At 43.4% G+C, this 21,331-nt stretch overlaps 1 long non-coding RNA gene across 1 annotated transcript; it reads right to left on the reverse strand.

Annotated features, from left to right (window-relative positions):
• Window positions 1-768: 768 nt before the first annotated feature.
• On the reverse strand, window positions 769-20,694 carry LOC150040877 (uncharacterized). Its single transcript, XR_016533729.1, has 3 exons — window positions 20,475-20,694; window positions 3,400-3,586; window positions 769-1,428 (listed from the first exon to the last, which is right to left on the reverse strand). It is a non-coding gene; the product is annotated as an uncharacterized LOC150040877 (long non-coding RNA).
• Between the last annotated feature and the right edge of the window lie 637 nt (window positions 20,695-21,331).

Here is a 21,331-nt window from a genome sequence, read left to right on the forward strand (position 1 = left end):
GAAGTTTGGCCTAGTGGTAGAGTGCTTGCCTAACATGCATGAAAACTCTGGTTCGATTCCTCTATACCACATACATAGAAAAGGCCGGAAGTGGTGCTGTGGCTCAAGTGGTAGAGTTCAAGCACTAAGAAAGCCCAAGGACAATGCTCTAGGCCCTGAGTTCAAGCCTTGACTGGCAAAAACAAAAAAACATAAGTTCTTTTAAAAATGAAATCACTTTTGATATGCTATCACAGTTAGAGCAGGCTTCATGTTGGCCCTTTACCCAGGATTGGTTGTTACTCAGTAACTATGAGGGGTCAACTTCAGGATAAACTTTCAAAGACTTTCCCCTATCTGGGGTGCTTTGGAAGATTCAGAGAAGATGGTATTTTTTTTAAAGTTTTGATGATCTCTTGTCCCGTCCAGCAGGACGTCAACTAGGGCCAAGAACCTAGAGGGAGGAATGAAAGGGACAGGAGACACGAAGAAGGCAGCAAGACAAGAATTCTGATCAAGCTGCGAATTTTATTTTTCACACGGGGGTTTATATGCCTCTTCAGGAGAGGCAGGAGGGGGTTGGCGTAAAGAAACTGCTCTGGGTAGAAGGTCCAGGGTAGGATGTTTGCATATCAAAACAAGCAGGCATGCGTTGCTTAGTAACCTAATTTACAAAATGTTGCCTTTAGGACAAGGGACTATGCAGGCACATTCTTAGCTAAGAATTCAGGGAGGGGGAGAATGTTCCCGACATATCCTCCCTAAACCTTAAAATAAGTGCGGGGCGAGGATTTAGGCAATATCATGGTAGGCATTAATCTGAGAGGGGAGACAGAGGCCCTGATCCCTAGAAAGGAGGCCATGTCAAGAAGCAAGACAAACTGGCTGATGTGTCTGTCTTTCTGCTGAGGCCAAGCATCTTTTTGCGGGGGAAGGGTTTTAATAGTTGCCAACTTCCATGTGATCGGGTGTGTCCCCCAGGAGACCCCGAGACTGATGGCTGTTTTTTAGGCCGTTTCCTTGCAGGCTAGCTGCACCTCACACAGATGCCTACACCTGTCAACTGCAGGTGCGCATCCCTCGGGTGGGGACTACGGTTCCTCTGGGGGCCTCATGATCCTCATGCCCTTCCTCAGCCAAATCGGCTAGATGTAGGCGCTGATAATGTACCTGAATAGGCCTCGCCGCCAGGGTATCAATCTGTTATTTTACAAAGGCTACAGTTCTATTAAAAATACATGGTCCAATGGTAACAATAAGCAACACTGCAAAGGTATCCTGATATTATCTCATACACTACCAAAAGCAACACCATTCATGTCCTATTTCTCAAATAGCCTAAATTAGTCAAACAGCAAAACACAGGAACAGATGTGATGATTAAAAGGCCAATGAGGAGGAGAAGTGCCACAATGTTTAGCAGGGTTGTCCAACAGGGTCTCTTCGTTCCTGTGAATATGAAAGGAGAGTATTCTCAGGGCCAAAGACAGGCTCTGGAATGGTATTATTAATCTTTTTTATTAAACATTAATGTCCTTAGGGGCTGATGAGTTAACTTGTTTAATCAATCTCTCGGGCAGCCATCTTGGTGCCGATTGCTTTTGGTCCAGGACACAGGCTGAACCACGTCCCCAAATGAGCACTGGATCTGGACCATTCCAGTTATTAGTGAGAGGATCTCACCACATCACCATAGGCAGAGTCATATGTGGAGAAGGGTGCCAGCCGAATGATCATTATTATGCAAAGTCAGAAAATTTAACACAAAGAGTGCATGACTTAATCGATCACGGGGGCGGGGGGGGGGGGAAGCAAAGGATAAAGAAGTGGATTTAAGGTGAGTGCGCCAACGTTTTAGCGTTTGATGGGCTCTCTCAACAATTCCTTGACCTTGTGGGTTATAGGGGATTCCTGTAATGTGATTAATGTGACGCGCTTCACAAAACTGTCTAAATTTTGCACTAACATAAGCAGGACCATTATCTGTTTTAATTTTAACAGGTTTTCCCAGAACAGAAAAAGCGGTGACAAGATGTGAAATGACATCCTTTGTGGCTTCTCCCGAATGAGGGGAGGCAAAAATGAAACCACTATAGGTGTCTATGGAAACATGAAGATACTTTAATTTTCCAAATTCTGGGAAATGAGTAACATCCATCTGCCACAATTGATTAGGGAAAAGGCCATGTGGATTAACTCCCATGTGCGGTACTGGCTGGCTAATAATACACGAGGGACATTTTTTAACAATCTCTCGAGCTTGTTCTCAGGATATTTTACAAAATAAGCAAAGGGATTGGGCATTCAAATGATGTAACTTATGTAAGTTCTGGGCCTCTTGTATTGATCCTACAATTATGGGGAAGGTAAGCCTTGTAGCAGCATCTGCTTGAGCGTTGCCCTCTGTAAGGGGTCCAGGTAAATTAGTATGGGCTCTAATATGTCCCAAATAAAAAGGTTCTTGTCTACTTCTTATTAACTTTTGAATTTATATAAATAGAGGTGTAGCATTAGAAGTTATTTTAAGAAAAGGAGAAGTTTCAAGCAACGGAATGGAGTGAGCTATGTATGCACTATCAGTATAAATATTTACAGCTCGAGTGGAAAACTGTTTGAAAACTTGAAATATGGAATATAGCTCAACCAACTGGGCCGATTGATAAGATGTCTTGAAAACATGGGATTGATCATTTACCACAAAGGCAGCTACTCCATTGGAAGACCCGTCTGTAAACACCGTGACAGCCTTTGGAATGGGGTTATTTTTTTGTATTTTTAGGAAAAACGAATGAATGGGATTGGGCAAACTGTAATATGGGATCATCAGGGAGGTGATTATCTATTATTCCTAACGGGCAGCCTCTTCCTCTAATGCAGCTTCTTCTTCTGGGTCTAACCTATCAGGATTGCTATATGAATCTTGAATAGCGGGATATAAATGACTTGTTTTATGATCAGAAGTGGCAGTAGACGCCATCCTTTTCATCTTTAGGTCTCTATGAAAATCATCAGCTTGGGGCATATCTAGTATAACAGATGGGCACCTAGAAGGGGGTCGGGAGGCCTGTAGCAGTACCTCCTCGCCGTACTTAATTAAAGCATCAACACCTTTATCAAGGGAGCGAATTTTTAAAGTTTCATTAATTAAATTCCAATAGGAAAAGGTTGTAACAGGAGCCTTTTCGAGGCCAAATTTTTCATAATATTCATCTGAACAGTCCCCAACTCTTTGCCATTTAACCTCATTTATAGTCCCTTCTTGGGAGAACCAAGGAAATAAATACTCCACGTGCTCAAAAAATGCCTTTAAGTCTTCCTTTTTAACCCGAGTTCCTCGTGTCTTGAGAGCCTCTCTTAAATCTGAGATGAACAATTCCTGTGATGATGATGATGATGCCTGTCCCATGGTCAATCACTTACCTTGCATTGTATTCACTCTTCAGTGTTGACCAAGATGTCTCGGGCGGGCCACTCCGAGCTGGTCATACAATCACTTGGATCCAAGTTTTCCTCCTGGAAGACAGTGTTCATCAGCCTCCCAGGCACTCCAGCCACACGTTGGGCGCCATTTGTCCCGTCCGGCGGGACGTCAACTAGGGCCAAGAACCTAGAGGGAGGAATGAAAGGGACAGGAGACACGAAGAAGGCAGCAGGACAAGCGTTCTGATCAAGCTGTGAATTTTATTTTTCACACAGGGATTTATATGCCTCTTCAGGAGAGGCAGGAGGGGTTGGCATAAAGAAACTGCTCTGGGTAGGAGGTCCAGGGTAGGATGTTTGCATATCAACACAAGCAGGCATGGGTTGCTTAGTAACCTAATTTACAAAATGTTGCCTTTAGGACAAGGGACTATGCAGGCACATTCTTAGCTAAGAATTCAGGGAGGGGGAGAATGTTCCCTACAGTTTCTGTTTCCTGGGGATGGAACCAGTTTCTAACACACACAGGAAAGCACTCTACTATGAACCACACTAACACAGTTGAAAAAGAAATGTACTCATCTGACTTATATGACTAACACATCTATAAATCACCTGTACAATAAAAATTAAAAATAAAATAAGGTCCAGGAGCGAAGTCTACTGGTAGAGTACTTGCCTAGCGTACACAAAGCCCTGGGTTCAATTCCAAGCATCACATACTAAGAAAAGGCTGGAAGTGGTGCTGTGGCTCTAGTGGTAGACTGCTATTCTCGAGCAAATAAGTGTGCAAGGACATTGTTGAGGCCCTGAGGTCAAGCCCCAGGATTGGCAAAAAAATAAATAAATAAAATAAAATTTTCTTGCATTTGTTTTGTTTTATTTTATTGTCAGGGTGGTGTACAGAGGGGTTGCAGTTATATTCGTTGCTTCTAGAACATTGTTATCTCTTCCCATTGTCTGTGTTGCATTTCTGCTTGGCTGATTAATAAAAAGGGTGTCTCAGAGAAAAAGATTATTAGACTATATCAGCATAGGGTGGGGAGTTTGGCCTAGTGGTGGAGTGCTTGCCTAGTATGGATGAAGACCAGGGTTCGATTCCTCAGTACCACATACACGGAAAAAGCCAGAAGTGGGGCTGTAGCTCAAGTGGTAGAGTTCAAGCATTAAGAAAGCCCAAGGACAACTGCATTAAACTGCGGAGCTTTTGTATGGCAAAGGACATAGCTAGTAAATTAATTAGGAAGCCTACAGAGTGGGAGAGGATCTTCACCAACCAAACAACAGACAAAGGCCTCATATCTAAAATATATCAACAACTCAAAAAATTGAATCACTCCAAAACTAATCTCCAAAGTAACAACCATCCCATTAAAAAATGGGCCAAAGACTTCAAGAGAGTCTTCTCTGAAGAAGAAACAAAAATGGCCTATAGACACATGAAGAAATGTACAACATCTCTGGTCATAAAACAAATGCAAATCAAAACAACTCTAAGATTCCACCTCACTCCAGTTAGAATGGCCAGGATCAGGAAAAGGAATAATAACAGATGCTGGAGGGGATGTGGCCAGGAGGGATCACTACTACACTGTTGGTGGGAGTGCAAACTCATTCAACCACTATGGAAAGCAGTATGGCAGTGCCTCCCCTATGACCCAGCAATTCCACTACTTGGCATTTACCCAACCATCCAGAAACTAGGGCATACTAAATCCACTAGCACAACAATGTTCATTGCAGCATTATTCACCATATGGAACTAACCTAGATGTCCCTCAGTTGATGAGTGGATCAACAAGTTGTGGTATTTGTACACAATGGAATTCTATGCTGCTGTCAGAAAAAAACGACATCGCCCCATTTGTTAGGAAATGGAAAGACTTAGAAAAAATCATATTAAGTGAAGTAAGCCAGACTCAAAGGAACTTAGGCTCAATGGTTTCCCTCATTTGTCATAATCAGTAGAAACCTTGGGCTCTACTAGTAGAGATCTGCAATAGAGCAAAACCTTGATACATAAGGCCATATAGTATGAAGCTAATTGAAAGGACCTCCAAGATATTGAAACAAAAGCCATATAATGAATGATTGTTGTCCTTAATATACTATGTTACCTCTCATCTCCTTTGCTGCCCCTTGGGTATCTCAGATTGTTACAGTACCTCACTTTGTTATCTGATATATTGGATACATTTGTATTTGGTTATTTGAAATTTGATAGGGAAGGGGGGGAAAACCGAGAAGGGGGGGCGGTGGGGGGGAAGGGTAAAGGGTATCAAGACATGTGAAAGTGTATCAATGTATGTGAATTAATGCACCTTCTATATGGTAAATATCATGTAACCCTTTTATTAATTACAATAAAAATAAATAAATAAAAAGAAAGCCCAAGGACAATGCTAAGGCCCTGAGTTCAAGCCCCAAGATTGGAAAAAAATTATCCGCATAGGCAAAAATTTTCTGATTAGAATGAATCAGTGTAGAGGGGCAGATTTTCAAATGGTATTACATCAACCTAAAAGTCCTTTGCACAACAAAGTATATACACACTCAGCTGAAAAGACAACCTTCAGAATGGGAGAAAATCATAAGCAGCTATAGCACTGCAAAAATATTAATATTCAGACCATATAGAACAGCTTAAAAAGTCAACTTCTCACCCAAAGGAACATAGATAGGCTCAATGGTTTCCCTCATTTGTAATAATTAGTACACACCTAGGACTCTCCTAGCAGAGAATTACAATAGTACAAAACCTAAATACATAAGGTCATATAGGATGAGGCCTATATGGATAGGGAAACAAGAGCCATATAATGTGTGATTGTTGTTCTTAATAGACTATGTTATTTCTCTTCTCTTTTCTTGCCCTTTGGTTAATGTCATATTGTTACTGTATCTCACTTTGTTACCTGGCATATTGTATATACATTTATTTCTTTATTTGAAATAGGAAAGGGAAGGGGAGGGAAACAAGATGAATGGGAAGGGATGGGGGGGAATGGAACAAAAACGTGAGAGGGGGTATCAATGTGTGAGAAGTAATGCACCTACTATCATCTGGTGAATGTAATTGTAACCCCTCTGTACATTACAATAAAAAAGTCAACTCAATGAATCAATTAAGACATGGGCTGATGAGCTGAGCAGATGCTTGGTAAAAGAAGTACAAATGACCAACCCATAATGAAATGCTCAACATCTCAGACCATGCAGGAAACACAAGTCAAAATGACATTGAGATTCCATCTGGCTCCTACCAGTCAGAATGACCACACAAATAACACAACCTAAGGAAAAGATGCAGGGGGAGAGGAACCTTCCTACACTGTTGTTGAGAACATAAACTAGTGTAATCACTGTAGAAGTTACTCAACAAAGTTTAAAAAAACATTTAGCCTATGATCCAGGGATCCAGAGAAATGGAAATGAGGATACTATAGAGACAGGGGCACAGGCATAATAGCCAAGGTGTGGAAACAGCCCAGATGAATGGATGAATGGAACAGGAGATGTGAACCACAGCCCTGTATCCACACACAAGCACAAGCGCGCGCACACACACACACACACACGCACCACACTGGGTTATGAGTCATGGCTCACACAGCGATTGTGGAGTCATAGTGAAATGACGGGCATGGGGGTCCCGTGCAGGCCCGCGGGTGGAGGCGGGCAAGGACCTGACACTCGGCAGGCGCTGCCTTTCCTGCCGCCTTCCCGGGGCCCCAGGGCGAGTCGTGGTCGGCGCCACAGCCGCTCAGATCCCAGGCTGTCCCCGCGGCCATGAGCAGCAAGGAATGCTTGAGTGGCGGCCAAGGTGGCCACTGGGCCAGGGAATGCCCCACGGCCGCGAATGCTGCGGGGCCTGCTGCTGCTGCGGCGGCTGCTGCGGCGGCGGCGGGGAGACGGGGCCGCGGAGGAGCGAGAGGCCGGGGCCGCGCTTCCGCGTTCCGCCCCCCATTCCTGGCGGACTTCTGTTTCCGCTGCGGGGAGGCCGGGCACCTGGTCAAGGACTGTGATCTGGAGGAGGACGCCTGCTACAACTGCGGCGCCGCCGGCCACATCGCCAAGGACTGCAAGGAGCCCAAGAGAGAGCGGGAGCACAGCTGCTACACCTGCGGCCAGCCCGGCCACCTGGCCCGGGACTGCGAGCACCCCGAGGTGATGCAGTGCTACTCCTGTGGCCAGCGGGGACATCTCCAGAAGCACTGCCACGACGTCCGCTGCTACAGGTGCGGGGAAACCGGACACGTGGCCGTCCATTGTGAGAAAGCCAGCCAAGTCAACTGCTACCGCTGTGGCGAGACTGGACATCTTGCCCGGGAATGCCCCATCGAGGCCACAGCCTGAGTCTTGGCCGTGGCCGCCCCTCCTCCTTCCTGCGCACGCTGGCCTCATTGCTCTCAGCCTCTTCCCTGGACACACACTTGGCAGATACAGGCGGCTTCCAGCCCAGCGAGCTTGAGTCACCCTGCACAAGGAGCCAAGGGGTGCGCAAATAGGAAAACGACTTTCTGCATGTGACCAGGTGTTGTGTCCAATGCTTTGGGATGGAACCCCCGTTCTGAGTCGGATGAATAGCAATAGATGGGTGGGAAGACAAGAGTGCAGTCAGACCACTAAGCCCATTCTGGTTTTCTTAAATATTCCCACATAAGGTGTACAACCAATTCTGAAAGTCACCAAGAACTTCCATTAGCAACTCTCATTTTATCATAATGAAGGTCTTGGATTGTCTGACCTCACTAGCCAGCAAATAACCTCAAGTGACATCTATAACAGGGCCATTTTAGGACAGACGTAGAAGTGACAGTAAGCAAACATATGTGTTGAAGTGTATGGGAGGGAAATTGGACTAAAATCCTAACCTAGTATAGCTTCATTATAGGACTGATGTGGATATACAGAGAGATCATGATGACAAAAGTTAGAAACACACATTTTAGAAGACTAAATAAATCTAAAGCCCAGAATTAACACCAATTCTCAGAGCTAGCATAATCTGGATTCATTCAGGAATGGCAGAGATACGCATTTTCACATAAGTGAAGCTGTTCTTGTTGTCAACTATTATCACTAGGACGTCTCTGTTCCGTTTGCTCTAATCTTTTTCCTTTTTTGAATATCACTTGGAAAAAGAAATTGAGTCCTAGAAAATACAAAACGTAATTTCAAATGATTTTCTTTTAAGCTGGAACCCTAGCGAAACACTTGGAAGAGCCCTGAGATCCAGCCCACTTCCACTATGAAAGTCAGTAACAATGGAAGGCAGAGGCTAATTTACATCACAAATTGGCTAAACAACACAGACTCCTCACTACACAGCCCTGAAAACACCACAATCCTATGCTAAAAGCAAAGGGGGAGCCTGGTGAGGTGAGGATGGGTCAGGCTTCAGATCAGTATGTGAAGCCATCTGCCCCCTCCATTTTATCCTAGCCCAGATTCTCTAAAATACCAGCAATTCTCCTTAGAAGATATTAAATCAAGGAGCACCTAGGGACAGTTCAAAGATCTACTTGGTATGCTAATAGAAAGCCCAGTTCGCTATCAAGGATGTTTTAATAATATTGCTCTTTTGGTAACCTGATCTTGTCTCCAAGTAGCACCTGTGTTTATTGTTGCTATTTCTTATGTGTGTGTTTGGCAGACCAAGAAGTTCTGGTGATACCCAGTACTTATTTTTGTTGTTGTTGCCAGTCGTGGGGACTGAACTCAAGGCCTGAGCACTGTCCTTGGGGCTTTCTCAAGGCTAGAACTCTACCACTTGAGCCACAGCACCACTTCCAGCTTTTTTCCATGTATGTGGTATCGAGGAATCGAGCCCAGGTCTTCGTGCATGCTAGGCAAGCACTCTTGCCACTAGGCCAAATTCCGGGCCCCCAGTTCTTTTTTGTATCATTATACTGTGGCATGTATTTCCTGATGGTCTTTGTCTTCCTTTCTTTTTCTTTTTTAAAAATGTATTGTCGGGATAATGTATAGAGGGGTTACATTACATTCGTTAGGTAAGAGGTACATTACTTCTCATACATTGATAACCCTTGTCTTCATTTTGTCTCCCTGATCTTTGTCTTTCTATCTTAAAAAATGTTGGGTGCTGGTGGCTCTCACCCATAATCCTAGCTAATGAGGAGACTGAGATCTGAGGATCAAAGTTCAAAGTCAGCCCGAGCACAAAAGTCCGTGAAATCCATATCTTCAATTAATCGCCAGAAAGCCGGAAGTGGCGCCATGGCTAAAGTGGTAGAGCACTAGCCCTAACTTGAAGAGCTCAGGGTCAGTGCCCAAGCCTAGAGTTCAAGCCCCACCACCAACAACAAAAAGTACAGCCTGTTTGTTGTTGGCATTTTCTTTTATTTCTTAACTGTTCAGGTGCCAGCTCTTCTCCATATCACTCTGTTGTGGCATATGTTTTCTTGGTGGTCTTTATCTATCTTAAACAAAGATGATGGGAAACCTGAGATTCACATAAGGGATATAAATAGATCACCAGGAGTCTTTACCAGGCCTCACTCCCTACCCCCTTTACTAAAAAGTCCATATTCTGCTCCACTGTCTCCTTTCATTTCCTGGGAAATATATGGACCAGACCTCATATGACATAAAGGCAGCTCTCACAGCCAAGGTTTCTAGTTGAGGCTCTATCAACCTGTCAGTTGCTCAGGCATCGCTCATGTTCTAATTATCTTTGCCTCTGCCCTCACATTTCCTGACTTGTAATTCTTTGTTTGCTGGAGAATAAAGAGCTTCAGACCTCTAGAATTTAGGGAAACAATACATAATAAATAAGGCAATAAAAACATAAACTGAGTTTCTACCTTTTCTTTGCAGACTTTGTGTACATACCCAGTGACCCTAGTACCCTTTCTAGAAAAGGAAATGGCTTCTACGTCAAGCAGCTGACAGGACTGAAGTGGTGGGAACTCCTGGGCAACAAAGAATGAAATATTCCTCAGCAGATCAATCCATAAAGAAATTGTGGTACAGGCACAGGAGGAGGGAGAGGGAGAGGGAGAATGGAGGAGAGAGAGAGAGAGAGAGAGAGAGAGAGAGAGAGAGAGAGAGAGAGAGAGAGAGAGAGAGAGAGGGAATTCCTTTATTACTTTTAAGACCAGATGCTTAAGTTTTTGTGCACATGAAATAAGCAGCATAGAGACAAAAGCATTGCCTGATTCCACTACTATGCAGTATATTTTAAAGCTGAATGCATATGGCTGAATGCATCAGTGGTTACTAGGAGTGGAAACTGCAGGAATGGGGAAATGTAGATGAAATCGTAATATGCAGAACTCACATGGAATAACTAAATCTGGACTTCTAATGTATGACACCAGACTGGGATTTCATACCACTTTACCACTAATAATAATAATCTCAGTGGGCAATGCATTTTTCCCAAAATATTTTTACACCAGTGAATAACTAGGAGTCTATACTTTTGTCCTATGTATTTCTTAACTTTTCGCTTTGAATTTGCTGATTAATTTTCTGTCTGAAGGCTGAGTAAAAATGCTGAAAATGGTTTTTCCTCCCTCTCCTTTCCGCTCCTCTCCCCTGCTCATTCCTCTCTTCTCTTTTCTTTTTGATGCAATTCCTGGGCTTGAATTTAGCATGTGGACTCTCCCCAAGATTTTCTAGTCAAGATTCATCCTCTATCACTTGAGCCACAGCTCCACTTCTGGTTTGTTTTGGTGATTAACTGGCAATAAGAGTGCCATAGACTTTGCTGTTCAGGGGCTGTGACTTTGGCCTGGTGGTAAATTGCTTGCCTAGCATGCACGAAGACACAGGTTCAATTCCTCAGTATCACAAACATAGATCAGGCCAGAAGTGGTGTTGTGGCTCAAGTGGTAGAGAGCCAGCCTTGAGGAAGCCCAAGGACAGTGCTCAGGACTGGCAAAACAAAACCAAAAAACCTCAATGACTTTCCTGCTCAGGTTGGATTTGAACGTTAATCCTCAGAACTCAGCCTTCTGAGTAGTTAGGACTCCAGGCATGACCCACTGGAGTCCCGCTGAAAATCTAATACATAAACATATGGGTTTTATCAAAGGCAGGTTCTTCCCTTGCAAATTTGAACCTAATACATATCAGATATGTTTGGAAATATCAGCAACCACAGTCATACAATAAATAGTGTTAACAATCATAAATCAAGCAAATTTCACGTGATTAAAATCCATTTTTCTCTCTCTATCCCCTTAATACTCATCCACCTCAGACAAAATGTGATTGAGCTTCTTGGTATTCATTTTGTTAATCTGTCACTTAATTGTTCAAACAAGTTACACCATTGGAATCCAGCCCTGCCTATAACAAAGGTAAGATTGTTTTTGAGGGCCGGGAGTCTGGCCTAGTGATAGAGTGTTTGCCTAGCATGCACGAAGACCCTGGTTCGATTCCTCGGTACCACATACATAGAAAAAAGCCAGAAATGGTGCTGAGGCTCAAGTGGTAGAGCTCTAGTCTTGAAAAAGTCCAAGGACAGTGCTCAGGCCCTGAGCTCAAGCCCAGGACTGGCAAAAAAAAAGATTTTTTTTTAATATATGCATATGTAAACATCATAGTTTTTTTTGCCAGTCCTGGGCTTGACCTCAGGGCTTGAGCACTGTCCTTGGACTTTCTCAAGACTCTACCACTTGAGCCTCAGCACCACTTTCGGCTTTTTGCTAAGTATGTGGGGTACCGAGGAATCGAACCCGGTCTTCGTGCATGCTAGGCAAGCACTCTACCACTAGGCCAAACTCCCGGCCCTCATTATAGTTTTTTACCTAGTGTGAGAATCTGTGAATGCTGACAATTTAGACATAACTTGCACATTTACTGTGGCCTGTTCTGGGATGAGCTTCCAGGCTATGAGAGCTCTGTTCTATAAAGACTTCATGGTCAGGTGAGAGGTTTGAGCTGGTTGGGTGCATCTGTTCTGGTGTGAAGTACCTGTTGTGTGGTTTGGGAAATATGCATAAAGTGTACCCTAACTGCACATTTCCCATTCTGTGATTCCCAGATACAGCTGTTGCTGCATCAGGAATCTGATATTAGTTTGTTTCCTGTTCTGAGGATCATAGTTGGGTTATGTACTTCTCTGGATCTTTGGAAACAGGGAGAATACACATAAAACACAGCAGATCCTTTGGGGGACCACTGACCTCCCTAAGCAAGGCTGAAAGCGCCCTTGGCTATGTGCAAAGGCATCATGCCAGAGATGGCTAACTGGCAAGGGCCATTTAGGCAGAGTGCAGAGCCATGAATACAAGAACAGAGGCCCTAGGGCCAAGAGCGTGGCCTAGTGGTAGAGCGATCACCTAGCATGCATGAAGCCCTGGGATCCATTTCCCAGTACCACATACACAGAAAAAGCTGGAAGTGGTGCTATGGCTCAGGTGGTAGAGCTCTAGCCTTGAGAAAAATCAAGGGCATCACCCAGGCCATGAGTTCAAGCCCTAGGACTGACAAAAAGTTAAAAAACAAAAAACAAACAAGAACAGAGGCCCTGGCCCCTAACATATACCTTTACCCAGACCAAGGTCAGAAAGTAGCCAGATTACTCAAGGATGTTAGTTTAAAGCTGATTTAGCTTGGGATTACTTTTCTACCAGAATGATGTCTGCTCTGTCAGACAGAAAACTTATTTACTCATCGCTAGTTATGTACAAAGATTATTGCCTTTCCTAAGACATCATGCTGGATAATAAAAACTGCTTAGAGATGAACTAGGAGCCTTTGTCCTCAAAGTTGGAGTGCCCCCTGTTTTCCCAGCTTGGTTTCCTGAGATTCTCTCTCTCTCCCTCTGAATAGGGATAGATGGCGAATTGACAGGCCCGTGAGAAAGTGGCCTTTTCTCTAGAAAGCGTGGGTGTCCTGGGCTAAGAGGGCCATGGTTAGAATAGTTGATAGTGAATGCTCATTCTCCCACTACACCCTGGAACAGGCAGAACCTGCTGTCAGTTTGACGTTTCCCCTAGAGAGTGTAAAAATTGATATAGTTGGGGCTGGGAGTTTGGCCTAGTGGTAGAGTGCTTGCCTAAGCATGCATGAAGGCCAGGGTTTGATTCCTCGGTAACACATACATAGAAAAAAAGCTGGAGTGGTGATGTGGCTCAATTGGTAGAGCTCTAGCCTTAAGAAACAGTCCAAGGACAGTGCTCAGGCCCGGAGTTCAAGCCCCATGACTGGCAAAAAAAATTGGCATTGTTACCTCTTTTGTCTATGGCCTCTACTAAGGGGAACTTAGGCTTTAGTAGAAACACTGTAGAATCACATGGATGTTCTGCTGATTAGGAAGACAAGTGATCTTGTGACCGATGTGAGAGCCCATAAATTTTATCAGATTCCTCACAAGGGGAGGAAAATTCAGTACACTGTTATAGTCTAAACTGATATATATGCGCACGTGCCTGTGTGTGTGTGTGTGTGTGTGTGTGTACACAATGGAATTTTACTAATGTATTAGGAAAAAGTTCATTTGCCAAAAATGGATGGCCCTGGAAAACAAATACATTAAGTGAAGGAAAGCATCGTGATATAAGGACACACTGGTTCTTTTTTTTCCACACTTGTTCTTATATGAGGACATTAGCTCTAATTGATAAAAATATCTATAGGTATGGTCTGGGAATGTGACTCAGAGGTAGAGTTGTTGCCTAGAATTCATGAAGCCCTGAGTTCAATTCTTCAATGCCACATAAACAGAAAAAAAACAAAAAGGGAGCTATCACTCAAGTAGTAGAGTACCAGACTTGAGCAAAATCAGCTCCAGGGACAGTGCCCAGGCCATGAGTTCAAGCCCCAGGACTGGAAAAAATACATATGTAAATATATACAGGATTATATGCACATGTAGACAAACACATTCAGTAAAGTATAGCATGGGAGAAATCCAATGGTGTAACTCCTTTGAACAACAAATAGATTAATAAAATGAATGGCAGGATGCTGGTTCTTAATATGTCAGGAAGCATGATGTCAAGGAAAAGAGGGGTGGAGGAATGAAGAAAGTACTGATGGAATATATCCAGAATATCCAATGTGAATATATGAAAAGAGGGATGGAAGAGTTGGGGAAGAATAATGATAGGTGACATTGATCAAGATGCATTATACAAATAAACTGACATGTAGACTTATAAGCCCTTTGTACAACTACACAAAGGAAAGTGGGAAAATTAAAAATAAAATATTATATGGATGCATTAATTATTTATGGGGGTATCATTATTCAAATACTTTTTGTTTTATACAGTTAATGTATTTACATAATGCTTTTCAATGTATGCACAGTGAAAAATGATTACCGTGGTGGAACACACAAGCCTTTTACCCTCTATAATTGTGTTTTAGGATCCTATTTTCAAAGAAGCCTTTCTCTGAAACCCCTGCTCTCACGGTCTAACTCCAATTGGTCAGTCCATGTAGGAAATCTGTAATAAGTCTCCATATAGTAAAACACAGTCTCAGAGAACCAGGCATTGGTGGCTCACGCCTGTAATTCTAGAACACAGTAAACTCAGATCTGAGAATTGTTGTTGAAAGCCAGCCCAGGCAGGAATGTCCAAGATACCCTTATCTCCAGTCAATTACCAGGAAGCTGGAAGTGGAGCTATTGCTCAGGGACAGGGCACAGGCTAAGATCCATGGTCTCAGGTAATGTTCTTTCACTCAAAAATTACAATTGTACCGTTATTATTAAGGTATTGTGCAGAGAATTTATTATTTCACAATTCAGGTGGTGATCGTAATTCATTCTCTACAATGTTACTTCTTCCTTCCTTTACCCCTTCTCATCCCCGCCCACAAGTTGCATACTTCATTTCCACATAGTAGTACATAGTGAATACCATGACTGTATTTGGTTTCCTCTCCTCTCTCCATTTTTGGGAGCCCTCTTTCCCCTCATAAAGACAAAAAAAAGGAAAACAGCACAGATAACACCCAGGCCTAGATATATAGCCTCTGACAATATTCCCATTTTACACATCACCCTGCAGTGGTGTGCTGCTAAAATAGAAATGATTCTTCTTACTCATCTATCTTGTTGGTTTAAAATATCTGTATCACATACCATAGTATAATCAACGATTAAAAATACATACACAAATAGGTAATGAAATAAGAGGGGAGCAGAGGCTAGACTACCACGAATACGCGGCCAGCTTGACCTACATAGTGACCAGGCTACATAGCAAAACTCAGCCTCCAAACATGGGGGAAATAGAGTGAAAACAGTTTTTGCCAGTCCTGGGCTTGAACTCAGGGCCTGAGCACTGTCCTTGGGCTTTCTCAAGGCTAGAGCTCTACTATTTCAGCCACAGCACCACTTCTGGCTTTTTCTATGTATGTGATACCAAGGTCTCGAATCAGGGTCTTTGTGCATGCTAGGCAAGCACTCTACCACTAGGCCAAACTCCCAGCCCTGAAAACATTTTTTAACTTTTGCTGTATTTTGCTTTGCTTTGCCAGAGATCAATCTCAGGGGCTCACCCATCCTGGCAGGCAAGTGTTTGACCACTAGGGCCTGTCTCCACGTATAAGCTAATTTGTGATGGCCTTAAAGTGTAGCTCAATAGTAGAGCACTTGCCAAGGTTTGAGAGTTCCAAGTTTCCATCCTCACCACTGTCACACACAAAACTCCTCCGGAACTATGGCTCAGGGCTGTGTGCTTTTGTCTTCTAGAAAATGGCTGATCACCAAAACCACCCTCCCCCACAGGAAGCAGATGGAGGCTTACTAAATGTCCACTCTTGGTTATGACTCCCTTAACACGGGGGAATGTCAGGTCTTCCTATTCATGGTGCTGTGAGTAGTCTTTCTATTCATAGTACTGAACTCATATAGACTCAGAGCTCCTCTGAATACAAAATAACCCCAGCCCTATCCAGCTGACCTCCCCACCCATGACAGTTATGTCCCGCGCTGTGAAAATGAAAAGCACGAGCAGCACCACACAGACACTGGTCTTCACATTAGAGCACTCTGTCCTTGCTGCGGCTGAATGCATACAAATTCTTTTTGAATTCAATTTAATTTTATTGTCAGGGTGATGTACAGAGGGGTTACAGTGACATGTGTAAGGTAGTGAGTACATTTCTTTTGGAACATTGTTACCTCCTCTCATGTTCTTTTTCCACCTTACTTTCCCCCAACCCTTAAACTGTAGAGTTCATTTCCAACATACTGTCTTATGAGTATCACTATTATATTGGTTTCCTCTTTGTCCTTTGTCTCACCATTTTGTTCTTCCGCCTCCTTTCCTTAATTTAAATAAATGTATATACAATATACCAGGTACCAAAACCAGATACAGTTACAACAGGAGATAAACCTTAGGTGGCAGGGGGGAGAAAGAGAAGAAAGAGCACATAGTATATTAAAAGCAAATTTGTCATTTTGCTTTGCTTTTATTGTATGCTTCTTCCTCCCAGGCCAAAATACAGAGACAAATAGACAGACAGACAGACAGACAGACAGACAGACGGACGGACGGACAGACAGAATAAATAAATAAAATAAAAGGGTAGGCACCTGGTCTATGGTACACACTTTAACCAAGAACTAATGGCCCATCCTAGAGTAGGCCCCATCTGGAGATCACTTGGGTTCCCATGGGTTCTGCCAGTAACATCACCTTTGCTTCCCACTTCTCTTCTCCAGGGAGTCTCCTGACTCCTCATGGAGAGGCTTCCCTGGACCCCAGAGTTGTGCTGCCCAGAGGGTGGCCCCCACATCATCTCTATGGAGCCAGATCCTTCCCTGCTCTCCAGGCACAGAAACTGGGTGCAGCCTTCCTGCTAGCTACCAGGCAGCCTAGTATGAAGCATTCCCTACCCAGAGACCATGTGGCCCACAGATCACACCCTCCCAGTGCTGCCTCTCTATCAATACATGTGAGCTCCTCTCTGTGCTCTTAACTTGGGGTCCCAGTGAAGGGCTGTTCAAGGGACTTGAGGACAAGGAGGCAGCAGCACAGGATCCACAGGAGGCGTACTTGTCCTGCTGCAGAGCAACAAGGCATGTGAACCAGAACCAGAGAGAACGACACAGAGAAATAGAGAATGTAAGAAAAGTGACAGAGGAACAGAGAGAACTGTGAGGGCTGGGTGCCTTCATGAGAAAAGAGGGAGAGACCAATGGGAAAAAAAGAATGGAAGAAAAGCTTGCAGGAATCAAGAGACACGGAGACAGGTTAAGAAGAGAGCAGCCATGGGGCAGAGAGGGATAGAAAGAAAGTCATTAGAATAAGCCAGATCAGAAACAAAGGGCTCAGAGACTGAGAGAATCTCCTAGAACAAGCAATGTGTGCCTTGGTTCCTTGGACTTCCATTGTGCTTTGGCCAATCATGAAGGGTGTTTTTAGAGAGGATCTATGTTTTTCTCAGAAGCCCTATCTTTTTGTTTTTGTTTTTCTTTTTTTAGTTACTCAATTCTTGTATTAAGATGGTGATTGGACCGTCAATATGTGGCATATTTCTCATTCTCTAGCTGGGAATTTTGTCTTTGAAGTGAAAAAACAGTACTGAAGCTTCCCATGATTCCTCTTTATGCCACTAGGGTGTGGCTAGGCTTAAAACAGTGTTCAACAGGTTCACACATAAGTTGTTTTCTTGGTGTCACCTCCCTACACTGTCTCATTCATGTTCCATCTCAAAGTAGGAATGAAAATTACACACATACACCAATGTGTTCAGTAAAGTATGGCATGGGCAGTGGTAAATCCTCTGAATGATTAACTAACTGATCAATATGATGAATAAAAGAATTGGTACTTGAAGTGTCAGGAGGAGTGAGGTAAAGGGGAGGAGAGGTAGATAAATAGAATAAAGGTGAGAGAATTGCATCGAAACATTTAAAGTGTATATGTGAAAATAAAACTAGGAAAACGGCTGGGTACCAATGGCTCACACCTGTAATCCTAGCTACTCAGGAAGCTGAAATCTGAGAATCGCAGTTCGAAGCCAGGCAGAGCAGGAATGTTCATGAGATTCTTACCTCCAATTCATCACAGAAAAAGCTGAAAGCAGTGCTGTGGCACAGTGGTAGAGTGATAGGCTTGAGCCTGTCTGGGATAGCGCCCAAGCTCAGAGTTCAAGCTTCAGGAATGGCAAAAACAAACAAAAAGCTAGGGAAAAAGGCGCATGGTATCCTTAATATGTGGCTATTAGATCCAAACAGTACAAGAGTGAGGACTCAATATTTGCATACCTGTAATCCTAGCCACTCAGGAGGCAAAGATCTGAGGAATGCAGTTCAAAGCCAACCTGGGCATGAAAGTTGTGAGATCCTTATCTCTAATTAACCACCAGAAAACCAGAAATGGTGCTGTGGCTCAATAGCTGAGTGCTAGCCTTGAGGCAAAGCACTCAGAAACAGCACCCAGGCCCAGAGTTCAGTCCCCACAATCGACAAAAAAATAATAAGAAATCATATCTACATGACTTATTCTATGATGGTGTTGTTATTGTTTTATGGTTGCTTTTATTTTATGTGCAATATAAGCACAATGAAAAATAATGAGACTCCTTTCTGTAGCCCCATTCCTCTCCAGGGGATAGGGGAGGGTCTTGAACCCTCTGGTCTCTATTACTCTTCTCTGTGAAGTCTTTGTGAGTACAATGTGCCTGGATGGCTGCCCGTTGGGTAGGGAGATCTTTGGTTTGGAAAAAATGTAAGAAGTTGCTTACATGGTAGTAATGGTTGCTTTGGAGGGAAAAAATGGAGGCACAGACGCATGAATTTGAATCAAGAATCCACCAATAACAATTTCTATAACTTTGAGTGTGTTACTTAAGCTCTCCATGGCTCAGTTACCACAATACGTTTGCCTTTTAAGGCAAAGACAAAGGCAAAGACTTTCTTCTGGCAATCAAGTCTTCTACCATTAGACCTTGTCCCCAACTGCAAGTTAATTTGTGACAGCCTTAAAGTGCAGCTATGTAGAACAGCACCTGACAAGCTTTTGAGAAACAAAAATAAGTAAACAAATAAATATTCCTTCCATTCCCACCACAATCCCACACAAAAGCCACCTGATATGAGCCACAGGACCATGGCTCATGCTTGTAATCATACTATTCATGAGACTTAAGATGTGAGGATCTTGGATCAAAGCCAGCCCATAAAAACCATGAGCTCCTTATTGAGAATTAACCACTAAAACTCCAGAAATAAGGCTGTTTACTCAAGTGGCAGAGGCCCAGTCCTGAGCAAAAAGCTGAGAAGTCAGTGTTTTGGGCTTTAGTTTAAGATCTAGTACTCATAAATTAAAAAAAAAACCTCACCTCATTTGTAAAATGCTCATATTTGTTGATCATATTTGGGATAATCATTTAATTTTGCCAGGTTAATTATTTCCAGGGTAAAAATCAAATCTTTCTCCTTATTGACTGTATGACACGAGCAGGAATGACAAATGTCCCGCTTCTATTCAACTTGTTGAGAAATATAAATTATACCTGTTGAATGTAAATTATATCTGCTTCAGTAAAATAAGCAGTGTTAAAGAACTGTACATTTTTGTTCTAGAAAACATCTGCCCACTTGGAACCACCCTCCCCCACAGGAATCAGATGCAGGCTTGCTAGCTGTTCATTCTGAACACTGGGGAATGTCAGATCCTCCACTGCTACTACTTTGTCCATCACATGGAAGGTTTTATTAAATGGGAAGTTTCTCCTCAACTATCAGGGAACAGAGATAGACATTCTCTGCATGTCACACAGAATTCTAATTACAACACACACACCCATATTTACCCTCCCATGGCAGGCTTCTCTCAGTCCTATGAAATTGAAAAGTAAAAGCAACTCTGCAGAGACGTTGGTCTCCATATTTGGAATGCTTTGCCTTTGGCTTCAGCCAGAATGCAGGCAACTTCTTGGTTTAGCTTTGCTTTTCCAGTGGGCTTCTTCAGTTTAGACCAAATACATACATACACACATAGCTGCATATAAACCATAAATAAATAAAAGTCAAAGAGCAAGAACCTATTCTTATATGCATACTTTAAATCAGAACAGGCACCATCTGGGGACCCCTCCCAGGTTTCCAGGGGTCCCACCACTGACATCACCTGGGCCTCCCAGAAGCTCCTCTGAAGACAGCCTCCTGTCTCCCTTTGGAACAATCCAGCTTGGTCCAGAGAGTTGGGCTGTTAGAAGGGTGGCCAAGACACATCTTGGAGGAGCCGAAACCTGCCACGCATTCCAGGCACAGAAAGGGCCACAGGCCTTCCTTCTAGCTAGCAGGTCAGCCTCAGCCACAAAATGAGGGCTGACCTGTGTAAGGCTTTCCCTTCGCAGTCACCCAGGCCCCGCCCTCTGACCAATTCTTTCCCAGGGAGGACTCTCTATCTCTGAGTGTGGGCTCCTCTCTGTGGTCTTAACCCTTGGGTTCCTGGCACAGCTGTGTTTGTAGATTTGAGCAAATGAGGCAGAAAACGAAGGCAAAAGATTCAGCTTCTTGAATAGCTAGGATTACAGGCATGAACCACCAGCACCTGGCATGACACTGGCCTTGTTCATGGGGCGGGGGGGGGGGGGGGGGGGGGGGGGGGGGGGGGGAGTCACGCTGAAACTAAAAAAAGAAAGAAAAGATGAGACTCAGCTGGGTCATGTCTCACCACGAGCTTCAGCTTGGTGACAGGGGTTCTAGTTGAACCTGACTGGGTCTCTTGGACTGTGTGTGGACTGACACTAGTTCCTTTTTTTTTTAAGGTTTCTTTTTTTATTGTAATTAGTAAAAGGGTTACATGATATTTGCCAGATAGAAGGTGCATTAATTCACATACATTGATACCCTTTCTCATGTCTTGGTACCCATTACCCTCCCCCCCTGACACTAGTTCTTTTCATGAAAAAAATGAAAAATAAAAAGAGAGAATAAGCATGTCATATCCATAAGACAGAAATCTTCCTAACTGAAGGTACA

The sequence above is a fragment of the Megascapheus bottae genome, chromosome X, assembly GCF_031878675.1.
Source record: "Megascapheus bottae isolate mThoBot1 chromosome X, mThoBot2.hap1, whole genome shotgun sequence".
Lineage (NCBI taxonomy): Eukaryota > Metazoa > Chordata > Mammalia > Rodentia > Geomyidae > Megascapheus > Megascapheus bottae.